Below are 16,389 nucleotides of genomic sequence, written 5' to 3'. Positions count from 1 at the left end.
AGGGAAAGAACCTCTCCAATGGATCCTGTCAATATTCAGCTGACAGAGGCTACTCTTGCTTGTTTCAGGGGAAGATTTTCAATCTGACTGCAGGTAGCTGCCAAAACTTTTGGATGAATAAGGAAGAATACAGTCAATCACCCAGATGTTCCACCTGCAGGAGCCCATGCACTCAGCTATTTAGAAACAGCCAGGTGCCCAGAACATGAAGGTAACACATCTGGAAGATGTGTGTGTGTGTGTGTGTGTGTGTGTGTGTATGTGTGTGTGTGTGTGTGTGTGTTTGTATGAACTTTTTGAGGAGACATATTGATGTCATGTTGAAACAATTATTAACCCCTCCTGTACCCATCTCTGAGATAAAGCATATATGATATAGTTTAGAGGAATGTTTATGTACAGTCCATATTATATGTGGTTTTATTGACAAAATGTGGGTAATTCTATCTCAGCATATGTATGAAGGCTGATTATCTAATGCCCAAGCCTATTTGGATATCTAATATTGAATATTTCATCCTGGTAATGGTTAATTAAACAATATAACCACCTCTCCTTTTTCTTGGCTTCCCCCATCTCCATCCCAACTTCTAACAATTTATAATCTAGTCATCTAGTCCTAAATGAATTCAAATGACCAATAAATACAGATAAGAAAACATGCCTTACCTCCCTAGTTACTCAGGATATATGAATTAAAATAACAAGATACAATTTAGGGATTTTAAAGAGGGAGAAGATATGGTCAGAATGCTTTTTTTTTTTTTTTTTTTTTGCGGTACGCGGGCCTCCCACTGCTGTGGCCTCTCCCGTTGCGGAGCACAGGCTCCAGACACGCAGGCTCAGTGGCCATGGCTCACGGGCCCAGCTGCTCCGCGGCATGTGGGATCTTCCCGGACCGGGGCACGAACCCATGTCCCCTGCATCGGCAGGCGGACTCTCAACCACTGCGCCACCAGGGAAGCCCCAGAATGCTTTTTAAGTTTAACTCAAGATGTAAATCATACAGATCTGATTTTGAAAAACATGAACAAGCTATAGTAATTTAGGACATGGAAATATCATAATATCTGGGAACAGTGAAATAACAAGATCTGGTACTGTGGTTCTAATCTTGGATGCATTGGGGTATCAGAGTCCCAGTCTTAGATGGATAGAGGTAGTGAGCAGGTTGTGAAGACAGGAACATGGGATCATAGAATGAGAAAGGTGTACTGTTACTGAACTTGGGGCATAAATGGAGGAGGATAGAGGCATGTTGATTTGGCTTAGGGTAGTGGCCACTCACTCCACGCTGCAGAGGCTGGTGATATAGTCTGTGGTGAGGAGTCGGCTGGGAGTCAGGGGGCCAGAGGCAGGGCTGTGTTCTGCAGCTGATATACTCTAGGATCCTCCTGGACAAGTCTCTATACAGAATGACTGAGGTCCAGATATCAGTAATCTTTCCCCACCACCCAGGACATGTTTGTAACAGGCTTTAAGTTTTATTGTCTGGAATTCATTTAGAAAAAATAATGTTATTATTTGGGAAAGTACCTTGGTAAGATTAAGAGAGAAAGGTGAGATCCTAACTGGGTCTGTAGAAACCCAAACCAAAAATGAAACAACTACATTGCTCTGAGTTAGAAAGAAATAGAAATTGAGATGGGAAAGAGAAGAGGTATAAGAAGCAGGAAGGAGAGAAGAGCCAGGGAGAAGACACAGGGTTAATGCACAGCAGGTGAAGTGACCAGTTGCAAAAAATCCCTGGGTGGGTTAAAAAAATTGAGAGAGCAAGGCTACTTGAAAGGCTAACATTCATTTTGAAGTTGTTTGCAATTCTATAATGTTGGCTTTCCTTCCCTTTCCCCCATATCATCGATAACATTTGATGGGATTTTTAGAGGGAACTGAGAAAGGAGTTTAATTCCATACCTGGGTTGACATTATGTAGAAGGTAGAGTATACCTGAGATGGTGAGAAGCAAAACCTCCAAGCAAGAGGTCACCATTAGGACATATTCTGCCCCCCCCCTCCCATATTTCCAAGAATTTGGAGAAAATCTGGTAAGGGCTTTGTATTTTCACAGGATACTGAATGTAGTTTGAGCCAATCGGATAAATTCTAGATAAAGATTCTAAAGATCAGGGAGCCATGAACTGACATCTAGGCTACTTCGTAGGTCTGGTGCCCTATTCTCTTCTTGTTAAAATAATAAATTATTTTTCTTCTTTAAGAAATAGATTTAATGCAACAGCTGGGCACCGTGATAAATTGTCTGAAATTAGTGTGGACCAAATGGCCATCATGAATAGTCTTAAATAAATCGAACCAAAAGTAAAAAATATCTAAGGAGATAGTATGTTCCATCTTAAGAGAATGTACAAGTTTTGAAAAATATGCTGTGGTTTTCAGAGGCTTGTTCATTGCAACATGTAACATTGACTAGTCATAGGTGATGATGACACCATAACTAGTTCTAGAGAGCCAAAGCAAAAATAGGATTAGAAAAGAATTTAAAGAACTCAGAATACCAGAGAGACTCTCCAGAGAACTAACTGCTCTGTTTCTGTAAATTTGTACTCAGGGACTCAGTCTATATTTGACAGTAATAGAAACATAGTGATGTTAGAACCAATAGCTCCTGATGATTTCTTTTTCTTATAGGTACAAATCTAAGAGTATTCAGTTGTTTACTTATTCATTCTTAAGCATTTATTGAGTATTCATTATGTGTCAGACATTGTGACACAGCACTGAGAAAACACAGATAAATAAAATGTGGTCCCTATTCTTGGGAGCACATAGTCTAATGAAAAGAGAGCAGGCAAACAATTTTCATGGAATTAACAAGTGGTGAGGCTTGGGCAAAGTTTCAGTGGGAGCATTGGTAGAGAGAGGTACTGACTCTGCCTGGGGAAGACAGAAGAGACTTCAAAGAGGAGGTTTCTTATAATAAAAGCACTACGACCAGAATCAGGGGCTTAGGGTATCTTCTAGGAAAAAAGACAGGTTTCATGAGCTGAAATGAAGCATAGACATATAGAAGGCCTCATTTTATTAGTGGGCATTACATTTCTCTCCATTATTCCTACCACAGAAAATCATAATTTGGTTGAAGACAAATATCCTAATAATCATACCTACAACTAATAAGTTGCATATTATACTAGTTAATTAAGCTAAACTGTTATAATAAATAGATACTAAATGTAGTGACTTAAGGAAGAGTTTATTTCTTGTTTGTAATTCCAGGACAGGTATCCCATGTCAGGAGGCAGCTCTTCTCTACACAGAAATTCAGGGAACTAGGCTGCTTCTGCCTATGGCTTTGTCATACCCCCCAATTTTTTGTCAACAGTATAGTTAAGGTGAGTCACCATGTCTGGGTTCAAGAGTAGAAGGAGGGAGAGAGGATGAAGTAGGCATGCTGCTACCCTAAAGCCCCCCCAGAGAAGTACAGTATTTTATCCACATTCAGTTGGCTAGAAAACAGTCTCAGTGCAGCATCTAACTACAAAGGGGGCTGTGAAATGTAATCCAGTCATGTGCCTGGGAAGGAGAGACTAGGTTTTGGTGGCTAGCAAGTATTCTCTGCCATAAATACAAAATTGAAATTGATAAAAATTTAAACAGTCTACACTTTCTAAGTGGGTGTAAACCTATAAGATAAAAATTTATCTTATAGTGTATAAGTACCTTCATTTAGGCCAAAAAAAAAAAAAATGAATTGCACAAGTACAGAATATGAAAGACAAATTAACAATGTTCATACAAGAAAAAGAGCTGGAGATTTTGCTTGAAGACTAATTAGAGCCCACAGTTTGATGTGGTTCCTAAAGAACAAACACAAAATCAAGCAAAAAAGCAAATACAGTTGTAGACTGCATCAGTACAAGTGTACAGGAAGGAAAGGAATTGATCCAGAAATACTTAATTCAGAGTCTTTTAATAGTGTTCTGGCATTATTTTGAAGAGGCCCGTGAGTGAACAGAAAGAGTCCAGGATGACAAGATGACAGGGAGCTATTAATTGTTATTTGAGGATGAGTACTAAAGAATCCAGGTTCTGTCCTTGAGAAGAAATAGCATGATGAGGGAAGGTTTTGTGTGTGTGTGTGTGTGTGTGTGTGTGTGTGTGTGTGTGTGTGTGTGTCGGCGGGGTGGGGGTTCGGGGGGCGGATAGTAAGTGGGGAAGGGTATGTACTAATGTGGTCTTTAAAACTCAAAGAAATTTAAAGTTTAAGTGCTTGAAGTTTAGCCATATGGAAGAGAAAGTAGATTCATTCTCTTCTGCATCATGTAACCAAAAAAGGAACATTTTGGCTTAGTATGACAAAGATCTGAATGTCAATTGAAGCTCTCTAAGAATGTTGGAATAGGATGCTTAGAGAACTATTGAGATTCAAATCACTGGAAGTACTTGATCAGAAGCTGAGTGACCTTCAAGCCTGCTGTAGAGAAGATTTTCTTTCAGAGAGGGCTAGATGACGTTTAAAATATTTTCTAATTCTGTGATTCACTAAATTTGGCATTATTACTATGGCTGTTCTAGATGATTCAAGCCAAAATAAAATTCCTATTGAGCCATACGACTGAAGGCCACCACTGTTAACTTGGCCAAGAGGCATGAACAGTGTGTCCAACATTGTAGATGTTCCCTTTCCCACTGGAAAAGCACTTTTGCAATCATCTAACTAGCAGCTTTTTTCATGAGACACCATTTTGCTTGAAATCAAACATGACAGACAAATTATGATTATTCAGACTCGAGAATTTGGCAGATATTTTCTGAAAATGAACAATGTAAATCTGTCACTTCAAGAAAACATGAACAATATTTATTGCCAGTGAAAACATTTGAGATTTTAAACAAAAATTGGCAGTATGAACCCTTTATATCTGCCACATGACCATGATAGCGTCCCAATACTTAAAGAACTTTATGATGAGGTCAGTGGTGATATTATTAACAAATGTGATTTTAAAAAATATTGTATAATGAAATGTGTCAACATTTGGATGATCTGTATAACTCAATGAGCCAGTATTTTCCAAATGGCCAATACATGATGTGATAAAATCATCATGGTTAAAAAATCTGCTCAAAGTACACAATAAACCAATGAATTTTTATGTAGAGTACAAAAATCATTGATAGGGTTTGGATTCCACATTGTAACTAACTTTACAGAAATAACCATTTGTTGAGTTTTGGTGTAGTATCAAAGAAGAATATCTAGAATTATCTGAAGTTGCTATTAATATACTCTTCCCTATTTCACCTACCTGTCTGAGGCCAAATTCTCTTCATGTACTATAAAATGTACTATTTTCTTCATGTACTATAAAAATCACACTTTGCAGTATTTAATGCAAAAGCAGATATAAGAATCTAGCTGTCTTCTACTAGGGCAGACATTAAAAAGATTTGTAAAAATGAAATCAATGACATTCATCTCCCTAAATTATTTTGCTTTGGAAAGTATAGTTACTTTTCATACAAATATATTACTTATACTGCATAAATATGTAATGGGTTTGTTATTGGTCCTGTAAATGACTTAATAAATATTTTAAAAACTTATTTTAATGGCTAAAACAGTAGATATTTTAAAGTCTCTTTCATTTGTACTACCTCATCTAATACTATCAATAACCATGAATATGAGTATTATTATCATATTTTACTTTTAATAATTTTACTTTTAATAAAAGGAAGAAAATACAGGATCAGAGAAGTTATGGGATGTACTCACAGTCATATAATAAATTATAATTCCAATTTAAAATTCCAATTTAGATTCTCTAGCTCTATATAAACTTTATGCTTTCTTTTAAGAAAAGCTCAGACCAAACCAGAGAAGGCAGAGAGGACAGTGGCTGAAGAGACACCTGGGACAGCTACACTAAGGAGGAAATTTAAGGAAATCATTACAGTGAACTTGCAGCACTCGAGAGGTGTAATTAGAAAACAATTTGATTTATTCTTCCAATGCCCATTCAAACACATGCTGCAGGACTAATATTTTTCTTTACCTTTGAGTGGAAACTAAGGCATGGTTCATGACTTTCTAGATCTGAGGCTATAAAAGTGATTCCAGCTCAGTAATTAGTATGTCTAGTACAATAATGAAAAATTAAAACTTCTCTGGAAATTACAGCTCCTCTGCCTCCCTCTCCCAAGCCTAGGTCTTGCAAAGAGTGAAGTTGCTGTGGTTCTTCACCACAGCAACTCTTGTTTATCTTCCTTAATATGAATTATAATGGGTTGGGTGTTGGGGAGGAGAAGAAGGAGAGTCAGTGGCAGCAGGAAAGTTCTTACTTGACTGGAAGTATCACTGTGATCTGAGTTTTCTTTACCAAAGGCTGATTCTTTCTCTCGTAGGAGTGTGTCTGTTGTTCTTGAGAACTCCACCTTTTCCCCCCTCCTCCCAATCTGAGCATCGCTGATCATCAGGTTCCTCAAAATGGGTAATTACATTTTTTCCCAGCTGGTCACTTAACTTCCAGGGATTCCGTGGTGCACATTCTGCTTTCTTTTGCTTGAGTCCTTCACAGTTTTTAGGTTTTCATGGCCCTCTAGAGGGGGATCCAAGACAACATTGTATCATCTCTCTGAAAATCTCTGGTTCACATATTTCCTACCAGAAGCCTTGCATGTGTGACCCCTCACTGGCCAGAATGCAGTAATTTCACAAACCACAGTGCTTTATCCAACTGCCCTTATTTAACACTTATCCATTTTGAGTCAGACACCAGTTCACAGCATCCTCCAGATTTTAGGAGACACATTTCAAGGTTGTTAAAAGTTCCAACTGAATTACCTCTTTTGTAGACCTCAGTTTAAGGGCAGGTATTTCTCACACTTAATCTTGGTGTGTGTGTTGGAGGGAGTGTTAGTTATATTCAAAGCACAACACCTCATCAGAGCTCCAAATCTGGATGAGAGTGAGGGTTAAGAATGACAAGCCTGGGAATTTCCTGGCAGTCCAGTGGTTAGGACTCCACGCTTTCACTGCTGAGGGCGTGGATTCAATCCCTGGTCAGGGAAATAAGATCCTGCAAGCTGAGAAGAGTGGCCCAAAATTAAAAAAAGAACTACATCCCAATTTCAGAGAAGCCCTTTGAAATTCTACAGAGGAACTTTCATGTCATTGTGAAATGTAGCATCTATGGGGACGTTGAAGTGGATTGATTGCTAAAATACCCATTTTTCTTCACTTTTCATTGTATCCACACTCTGTGTGAAGTGACTTTGTAGTTCATATTGATAATATCAGAAGGTGGAATCTATTCCTTTGAAATCTCAACTGATCTTGTAATTTGCTTTGGCCAGCTGATTGTGGTGGAAATGACAGAGTGCTGGTTTCAAGCCTGGAACTCAACAGGTCTTGAATGGTTCTGTTATCTCTGGGTACCTTGTACCACCATGTGAACAAACCCAGGCTAGCCTACTGGAAGATGGGAGAGCATTAGAAGAAGAGTTCAATTGTCCTAGCTGTGACCATCGTAGACCAGCCTAGAGTCAGCTAGTTAATTAAATAGGGAACTATTTTTCTATACTGTACTCATAACAGTTCTGACACCAAGTATGTGGGGTTCTTCCTGACGTCAATTAATTTTACAACTCTCTGGATACCAACTAGGTGTCCTACAATTCAATTCTGACATTAAGTACCTAGAGTTAGTGCAGATCCCACAGGCTAAGGACTCAGTCCTGCAAGACTGCCCCCCACTTCAGACACCATTTACAAGTCCCAGGTTGTCACCTGTACTTCTGAATAGCTATAAATCTGTGGTTCCCACAACCCTCTCTCCAGGTTTGATAATTTGCTTTAAGGACCCACAGAATGCAAGGAAAAGCTAACTTACATTTACTGATTTATTTTAAAGGATACAAATGGACAGCTAGCTGAAGAGTTACATAGGGCAAGGTCTGGAAGCGTCCTGAGTATAGGACCTCCTGTCCCCATGAGTTGGGTTGTGCCACTCTCCCAGCATGTGGATGTGTTCATCAACCTGGTAGCTCTCCAAACTTCATAGTTCAGGGATTTTTATAGAGTGTTCGTCATGTAGGCCTGATAGACTATTAATTAAATCTCCAACCTCTCTCCCATCCCCGGAGGTCGTGGGGTAGGGCTGAAAGTTCCAAGCTTCTAATCATGGCTTGGTCTTTCTGGTAACCAGTCTCCATCCTGAAGCTACCTGTAAGCCCACCAAGAGCCGTCTCCTTAGAACAAAAGACTCTTCTATCACCAAGGATATTCCAAGGGTTTTAGGAGCTCTGTGTCAGGAATCAAAAAGAGAAACCAAATATGTAGTTCTTATTATTTCATATTAATGTACATGTGAGAGAGCTGGACAAAGAATAGCAGAGTTGCCATCATGACCCACCACTGACCACAGATACATGAGTAAGTCTAGCTGAGATTGGCACTGCCTACCTAACCCACGGACTGTGGACAATACTTAAAGCTTGTAGTTTAAAGCCACTAAGTTTTGGGGTGATTTGTTATGTAGCAATAACTAATTGATACAGGTTTCAGTAAGAATCAAGACTAAAATAGTTTTATTTTGATATCCTATTACAGTAATACGTAACTTGAAGGATGAAAAGAGTTGAATAAGCAGGGAAAGGAGAGGAAGAATATCACAGACTGGGGAGAAGGGACAGTAGTAAGAAAATGAAGAGCAGTTAAAATATATACAGTTTACCCTTAAACAATATGGTTTTGAACTGTGCAGGTCCACTTATAAATTTTTTTTTTTTTCCAATAGTAAGTACTACATTACTACACAGTCAGTGGTTGGTTGAATTCTACGATGCAGAATCACAGATATGGAGGAACTGCATATACAGAGGGTTGACTATAAGTTATATGGGAATTTTCTACTACAGGGAGGGTTGTTCAAGGATCAACTGTATTTATTCAGGAGTCAGTGGATAAGCTAACGTGAAGATAAAACTTTACACTGGGGAGCAGAAGGAGAAACAGGCTAGAAAAGTGAATGTGAGTTTGACTTTGGGGTGGGAGATTTTGTTGTCATCCGATATACAATACCACTGAAGGTATTGACTGTGGTTTGCTCCATCCCCATTTCTTATTTTTCTCTTTCATTTTAGCCACTCATTCCTATATTGTCTGCTAAAGTAAAGTTCAGGGTCAATGGAAGCACCTCTATTTTATTCCACAGGGTACTGACTGACAATAAAGAAAATATTCTCAGTGTGTTTCCTTGTGAATACACCCCAGCCTACATTTTATGGCTTGAAGCACACTTTGACAGAAGATGAGCCAAGATACTTCTACTCTGACCAAAAGAGAAACAGATGAAATAAATAATTTCCTCTAAAAAAGAAGACAAATTTAAAAAATCTTCCTGTTTAAGTGAAAAAGGTAAAAAGATGTTTGGTTATTCATGAGAAGCATTAAATCTTTCCTTCCTTCTTGAAGGCATGTGAATTTTACTAACCACTAGATGGCACTTGTGTACAGCATTTGAATTATTAAACCGAGTACCTATGGTGTGGTCAGAGTAGAAACAGAGGTTTTGCTCTGATGCAGCCTGCTTCCTCCCCCACCCAGAGTCAAGAGAGGTGTAGAAGAGAGGGCTTAAATCTCTTCTGTGTTTTTTTGACTTATAAAGAAAAATGAACATGGCAGAAGTGTTCCTGATTAGATCGGGAGAAAAAGGGTGATGCATTCTTGCTGGATGAATCAGGAGAGATGATATTCTGTCATTCTTTAGATATAGACCTGAAATACTATCTTTAAATTTATGGTTGTGGTACAAGCCATGCTTCTCTGTTTACCCAGTCAGTGGATTTGGGTGAAGCATGTATAGCGTGTTTTCCAATTGGTTACTTTATCACACTGACGATTTCAGAAGATATAATAACTCTTACCCTTCTGGGTGAAAAACATGGATCTCACAAGTATTCTTATCAGATCACCGTAGTTTGATTCATCTTTATGAGAGTTGGCTGCCTGGTTGTTCATTGCTGCCTCCAACTCATCAGGACATTCTCAGATAATGCAAAGGGTGATAGCAACTGTGAACATCATCAACAACCATATTTAGACCAGTGTAGGACACATCCTCAAAAAAAAAGAGAGAAAATAGCAAACGAGCAAACAAACAAAAACCTTAATAATGCAAGACAGCCCAATGGAGGGCCAGCGGAACTGATAATCTTCTCTGACCTGTGTCCCTTATTTCTCTGGCCCTGGAGCTGTTATCAACATTTAGAACCACCTAGCAATACACAATTCCCTTTCTGGAAGGTAAGATGCTGGCAATCTGGCAATTACAGCTCTGGCAACCCCATTAGCTTGTCACCACTGTGCTGATGCTGATCTCTTTTGGGTCTCATCTAATCTGGCCTTTCAGTAGCCTCAGCTTTTTCCTGTTTAGCCTAAGCTGCTGTAAGCACATGTTTTGAAGTATCGCCAGGTCTGATATAAAAGGGGCATCTGTCCTAAAGAAGATTAGGGTGGCGTCAGGGAACCCCTATAGAGCAAAAGCAAAATAACGGATTAGGTCATAGGAATAAAGGGAAATCAGAAACAGAACTGTATGTGCTGGGACAGTGCAATGCCAGAGAAAGAGCTGTATTTAGTGTCTGTGGTCCTATGCCTTTGACCTCCAGGATGGCATCCTTTGGTCCTCTTTTTGGTTAGTTGGAGATTTTATGCTTTTCCAAGTTCTTATCAAATCATGCCTTGGGAAGAGGATTGATAAACTAATTTCAGCTGAAGATTTCCATTTTAACAGGAGACAATGCAAGAATTTCATAAGCAGTGCAATCAAATTCTGATGGTAGGAAGGTAAGTTTTTGCAAGCAATGCCAGTGATATCTTCCTCTGTGAGACCATCATTTAGGCTACCTACTTTTTTTTGCAAAACCATCCCTGACCACATAAATTAATGTACCACCAGGAATCTAGTTAGTTTCTTGGTTTCCATGGCACCAAATATGCTCAATTTGATTAGGAAATAGAGGGGCTGAATTACTGGTAAACTGCCAGAACTGGGGTTTGGGGAGGGACACATATAAGAACGTGAAATAAAAAATACATTGAAAATTATACATGAGAAGCTTGAGAATCATGTGCATCACAGTCTCTCAAACTTCTGATTATGGGTTAAGCATGTTACCAGGCCTCATCAATCATAGTATCTGGCATATAACTGGTTTACAATCCAAAACCAGCCAATTAGAGTTCTTCCCTGGGATTTTATATATGGAAAAATGATATCTCTTTCTCTGGAATAGCAAAGCTGGGATGATGCAAACCTGGAACTTTTGGTGGTCTTGCTACTTCCTCTCCTCAATCAATACATGAAACAAAATTGTCTGAAGTTATAATGAATGAGGCTGCAGAGAGAAACAGGGATGTGAGATGAGCAAAGGGAAAGATGATGAAGTAGTTCCATCTCTGATCTTACCAATTATATGATCCAATGCAATCCCTTTTTAGCTTAAAGTATTTGAGTTGCATTTCTTTTACTGGCAAGCATGAGAATATTGACTAATATATCCCCAGCCAGTCCAACTGGGTCTTCTAATATGGCACATGTGTTGCTACTAGGAATTTCATTAAGTAAATTATTTTACACCTCTGGCTCAGCTTGCCATCTTATTCTAATAGAGACAATAGTCAATGTCTTTAGAAGAAAATGTAACTACAGTTCAAATTTTGGTCATCTTGACTCATGATCATTTTATGACCTGAAGCACATGTATTAGTTGTCCCTGCAAGAGGTATTATTTAGGATGGAATCAAATAATATTTGCAACAATTTACCACATTTTCATAGGGGAACTTAGAGTGAATGTGTTTTTCATCAATTACTGGGATTTTTCTCTTAACTACCATGATGATTGGCAGTGTGCTGAGCTGGAAAACATTCAGGTGTTTTCTCCTAACAAGAACCAAAAGTAGAATGGAAGGAGGATTTTTAGAGTCCAAGGCAGCTTAAGCTTAACATCAGCAAGATTAGAGGAAAGAAAAACATGCATCAGCAGGAACTAGAAGGTAACTTATTGTTTTTTGGCCCCATAGTCTACTCCCTAACCCCCCACCCAAACCTACCCCTCCACAGTAAAATGCAGGGACCTTAAGTCCAACTTAGCCAATGTCACAAAGCAAATTTGCAAAGAACCAGGGCTCCCTGTCTTCTTTTGATACACTAACTTGTACATACAAACTTGTTTTAAAAGAAATTATTTTGTTATCACTTAAGGGAGTTATTTTCCCAATTAATGAGCCCCAATAATAGGTGAAAAATGGAGGCAAGCACCATCACATCATAATTTTTTTCCTTTCCCCTGGAATGCCTTAGTTTTCTGATTCTGTGCCACTGCTTTTGTTGTTTGCATCTCTTGGAATAGTCTTCCTATGCCTCAGTCCAGTTCAACACACATGTAGTGAACACCTTTTCTGTGCCAGACACTCTCAACACTGGCGCTGTCTGACAGAAACAGAATGCAAGCCACACGTGAGATTTAAAATTTTCTAGTAGTAACACAAAAAATTTAAACAGTAGAAATTAATTTTAAGAATATATTTTATTTAACTCAATATATCCAAAATATTATTATTTCAATATGTAATTGATATAGAAAATTGCTAATGGTGTATTTTATATTCTTCTCTTTGTACTAAGTCATCTAAATCTGATATGCATTTTACACTTATAGCACATCTCAGTTTTGACAAGCTGCATCTCAAGTGATTTATTGCCATAAGTAGCCATTGGGCAGTGCAGATGAAGAGCCTTACAGTATTGTCAAGACTTACCAGTTTCTCAAAATCAAAATAAAACTTCCTTTTCCCATCATATTTTTTCCTATGTTTTGCAGGTCAAAAATATTTCCTACTGAGCTAATATTTTTGTTACTGTGAAAACCCTTTTTGCCACAAGTATCAAAAAAGATCCAGGCAACATGCTAGATCTTAGGAAGGCCTCTACTTCTTCCTTGAGTCCTTGGAACACTTTGCCTGTATCTCTTGGGTACGTGTATACTGTTATACCTCATCCTATGGTTTACTTAGCTTAAGTACTTTACTGGTGGATAAAAAATCTCCCCACAGGAGCTGCCTCTTACTTATACCTGTACAATTCATCCCATCTTACCTGTGGTAGACCATTAATACAAGGGTGTTGAATTATGTAGATAGGATAGCATCAAATCATGTATATTATATCTCCCCATTTAGAAAGTGAACATCTTGAAGGAAGAGTCCATATCTTACTATTCTCTGTTTGCTCTCAGAAACTCATAAGGAAGAAATTTGTACAAAGAATATACTTGCCAAGTATTTGTTGATTGATTTTGATCTCCACCTAAGATAAGGCAGATGTTTTCCTATCCTGAAGCATGGTAGAGTCGGAAGGAGATGGAGGTCTGTTTCTCATTAGGTGTTTGCCAAATGGGCTTTGTTACCAACCACCCTATGTCTCTGGGTAACATGACTAATTTCCCAGAATTTTTTTTCTTAAAGCCAGAATTTATTTCTAAAGTTAAAAAATGTTCAAGAGATTTTAAAAATGCCCCAAAGGCAGAAAGATGTCATATACGCCCCAAAGATTTAATATACGATTATACTGAGGTTGTGTCTGTTGGTTCCTCCACTGCTAAGTTTTCTAAATTGTCTGTCCTATAAAATTAGATTTGTATGGGGCACAGATTTAGTGGAAAGAACATAGGCTTTAAACTGAGGAAGATCTGGATTCTAATATTGCCTTTGCTCTCTCCTACTTATATAGTTACAGTTATTTCACCTTTTTAAACCTCAATTTTCTGTATCATGATATTTATGTAAATTGTTATAATGATGGCATGAACTTATGAGTTCAAAACCCTTTACCAATATCTGACATATGAACCATAAATGTGCAATAAATACTGTGTTTTTTCCTTATCTCTTGGCAGAAGAAACACAATTAGTTAATGATAAGCTGGGGTAGACCTACAAAGTAGGTCTGTCTAAGTTCTGGTGCTATACTATTTCGCTTTTTTATGACTTCCCATGTGGCCTCAGGCAATAATGCAGCTGCAAGATATATGTCCATGAATCTGGAGGAAAGTCTCTTGAAGCAAGTCTCAGAGCTCTGACCAGGACACCGTCCAGCTACTTGTTGAAGACAGTGAGAAAATGCTGATCAAATTTGTAAGTGTTGCAAAGCTAGGCTAAATATCTAATATGCCAGGATCAAAGCTCAAAAAGGTCTTTAGATGCTGGTGTAATGGTCTAAATTCAATAATATGAAATTTATAGGGAATAATGTGAGGTCTTGCACTTTAGTCTGAAAACTCGATTGAAGGAGATGTAGTTTAACAGTAGATCTGTGAAAAAAATCTCAGGAGGGGGGTCTTAGCTGACTATAAACTTGATATGAATCCATAGTAAAAGAATTGTTCAAAAAGTGAAGTCAGTCTTAGGTCGCGTTCATGGGTGTTTAGTATCCAGGATGAAAGAAGATCATTCTGGTTCTTTGTGCTTGCTGGATGATACTGAGACTTTTACATTCTATTTGGGGTGCTACACTAAGAGGAACAGACACAGAAGAGGGCATGCTCATCATAGGGCAAAAGCATTTGGAACCACTCCTCGGCTCAAGCACTCATTCAGTACATTTTTACTAGTGCCTCCTGTGTTCCAGGCACTTCTCTTGGCTCTTGGGATACAACAGCAAACACACCAGAGAAGTAATTCCAGAGGGAACTGAGAATTAGCCTGTAAAAGAGAAAACTTAGCAAATATGTATTATTTTCTAATATTTGAAGGACATAGCATCCTTCTGAATGATCACAGAGCTAGCACTAATGTATGTATGTTAAAATAGTGTAGTGTCTAGGCCATGACTTTCCATCAATTAAAAGCATCCATGGATGGAATGGGTTGCTTTGTAACTGGGGTGTACAGAGTAACTTGACTGATCTCTTATAAGAGAGTCAAATATAGTAAAATCCTGTGATAATAAACTCCATGAGAATAGGGATTAAAATATAATATACTTGACAATTGGCCCCTTTGTCCATTCTTTTCTTCAACATGGACTGGCTAAATTTGTTACCTTTTAGAGGTGGAGGGAATGGGGAGATCACTGGGCTGTAAACAGGGGAGGGAAGTTAAGTAGGGAAATAGGAGGCAACCCATCCAGGGAAGCAGGACTATGTTCTGGTCTAATCTCTCCTGACCAGACCTAAGGAACAGGTGCCATTTCATTAAATGATTTCAGGAGTTGCTACAGCAATCTTAGATGTCTCAGCCAGCCCCAAGCCCTGAATGGTCTCATGAATGTTAATCTGGAATAGATAACCACCATCAGGTGGCACTAAACCATAATTGGGGTCTGGATAGATCCAGATTATGCCACCAAATGAAATGCCACACTTGTTGTTTCATTAACTTCACAATAATCAGCCTAGACATTTTATGTGATTGGAAATTTTGAGTTCACTTTTCAAATTATGGAGGGTTTTTATCATATCAAAAGCATTGCTGGACTGCATTACCATTAAACTTCTATCTAGACCTCTGTTTACCTAACTGTCCTTGTTCTGTGGTGATCCAGTAATCCGTTAGGGCCCAGTTCAAATGCTATGTTGTAACGTCTAGTCTGAATCAGAAATAATTTTTTCTTTATTTGTATTTGTATAGTATTCTTTCACGTTTCCCCACAAAGAGTTAATAAGTTTCATTAGATTTCCCCATCCCCAACATATTCATCAGCAAATATTTGCCAAGTACCTGCTCTTGTCTAAGCAAAACAAGATGGAATTGCACCTGATATTAAGGGGCTTTCAGGACAGTTGGGCAGATCAGATCAGATCAGCATGGCCCTCAGAAGCACTTGCTGGGAGGGACTCCATGATGTGGGGCTGAGAGGTGCACTGCTCAGAGGTGGGAGAGATTTGTGGGGCAGAGGAGCAGGACTCCTCCCTGCTCAGGTTACTCTGCTGGGGGCTCCCGGGTCTTTCACAGTATTATTCTCTCACATGACCTTGTTAAGAGTGGACTGAAGTGGTGGTAGGTGAGAATATGTATATATATTTACATTTATATTTCAACATTTCAGGCTATGGGGTCAGGTTTTCAGGGCAATGCCATGCAGTTATCAAATATTATACCTTAGCAACTATAACTACATTAAAAAACAAAATTCACCTGTTATTGAAAAGTATTATTAGCTTGACAGTTAAAGTACCAAAAAACTATTGTCAGTATAGATGCCTTTAAACACAAAAATTTGAAAGAGGGCTTCCCTGGTGGCGAGTGGTTGGGAGTCCGCCTGCTGAGGCGGGGGGCGCGGGTTTGTGCCCCGGTCCGGGAGGATCCCGCATGCCGCGGAGCGGTTGGGCCCGTGAGCCATGGCCGCTGAGCCCGCGCGTCCG

The sequence above is a fragment of the Lipotes vexillifer genome, unplaced genomic scaffold (assembly GCF_000442215.2).
Source record: "Lipotes vexillifer unplaced genomic scaffold, Lipotes_vexillifer_v1.1 scaffold235, whole genome shotgun sequence".
In the NCBI taxonomy this organism is placed as follows: Eukaryota; Metazoa; Chordata; class Mammalia; order Artiodactyla; family Lipotidae; genus Lipotes; species Lipotes vexillifer.
The sequence above is the reverse complement of the archived record's forward strand: the minus strand, read 5'-3'. Positions refer to the sequence as shown.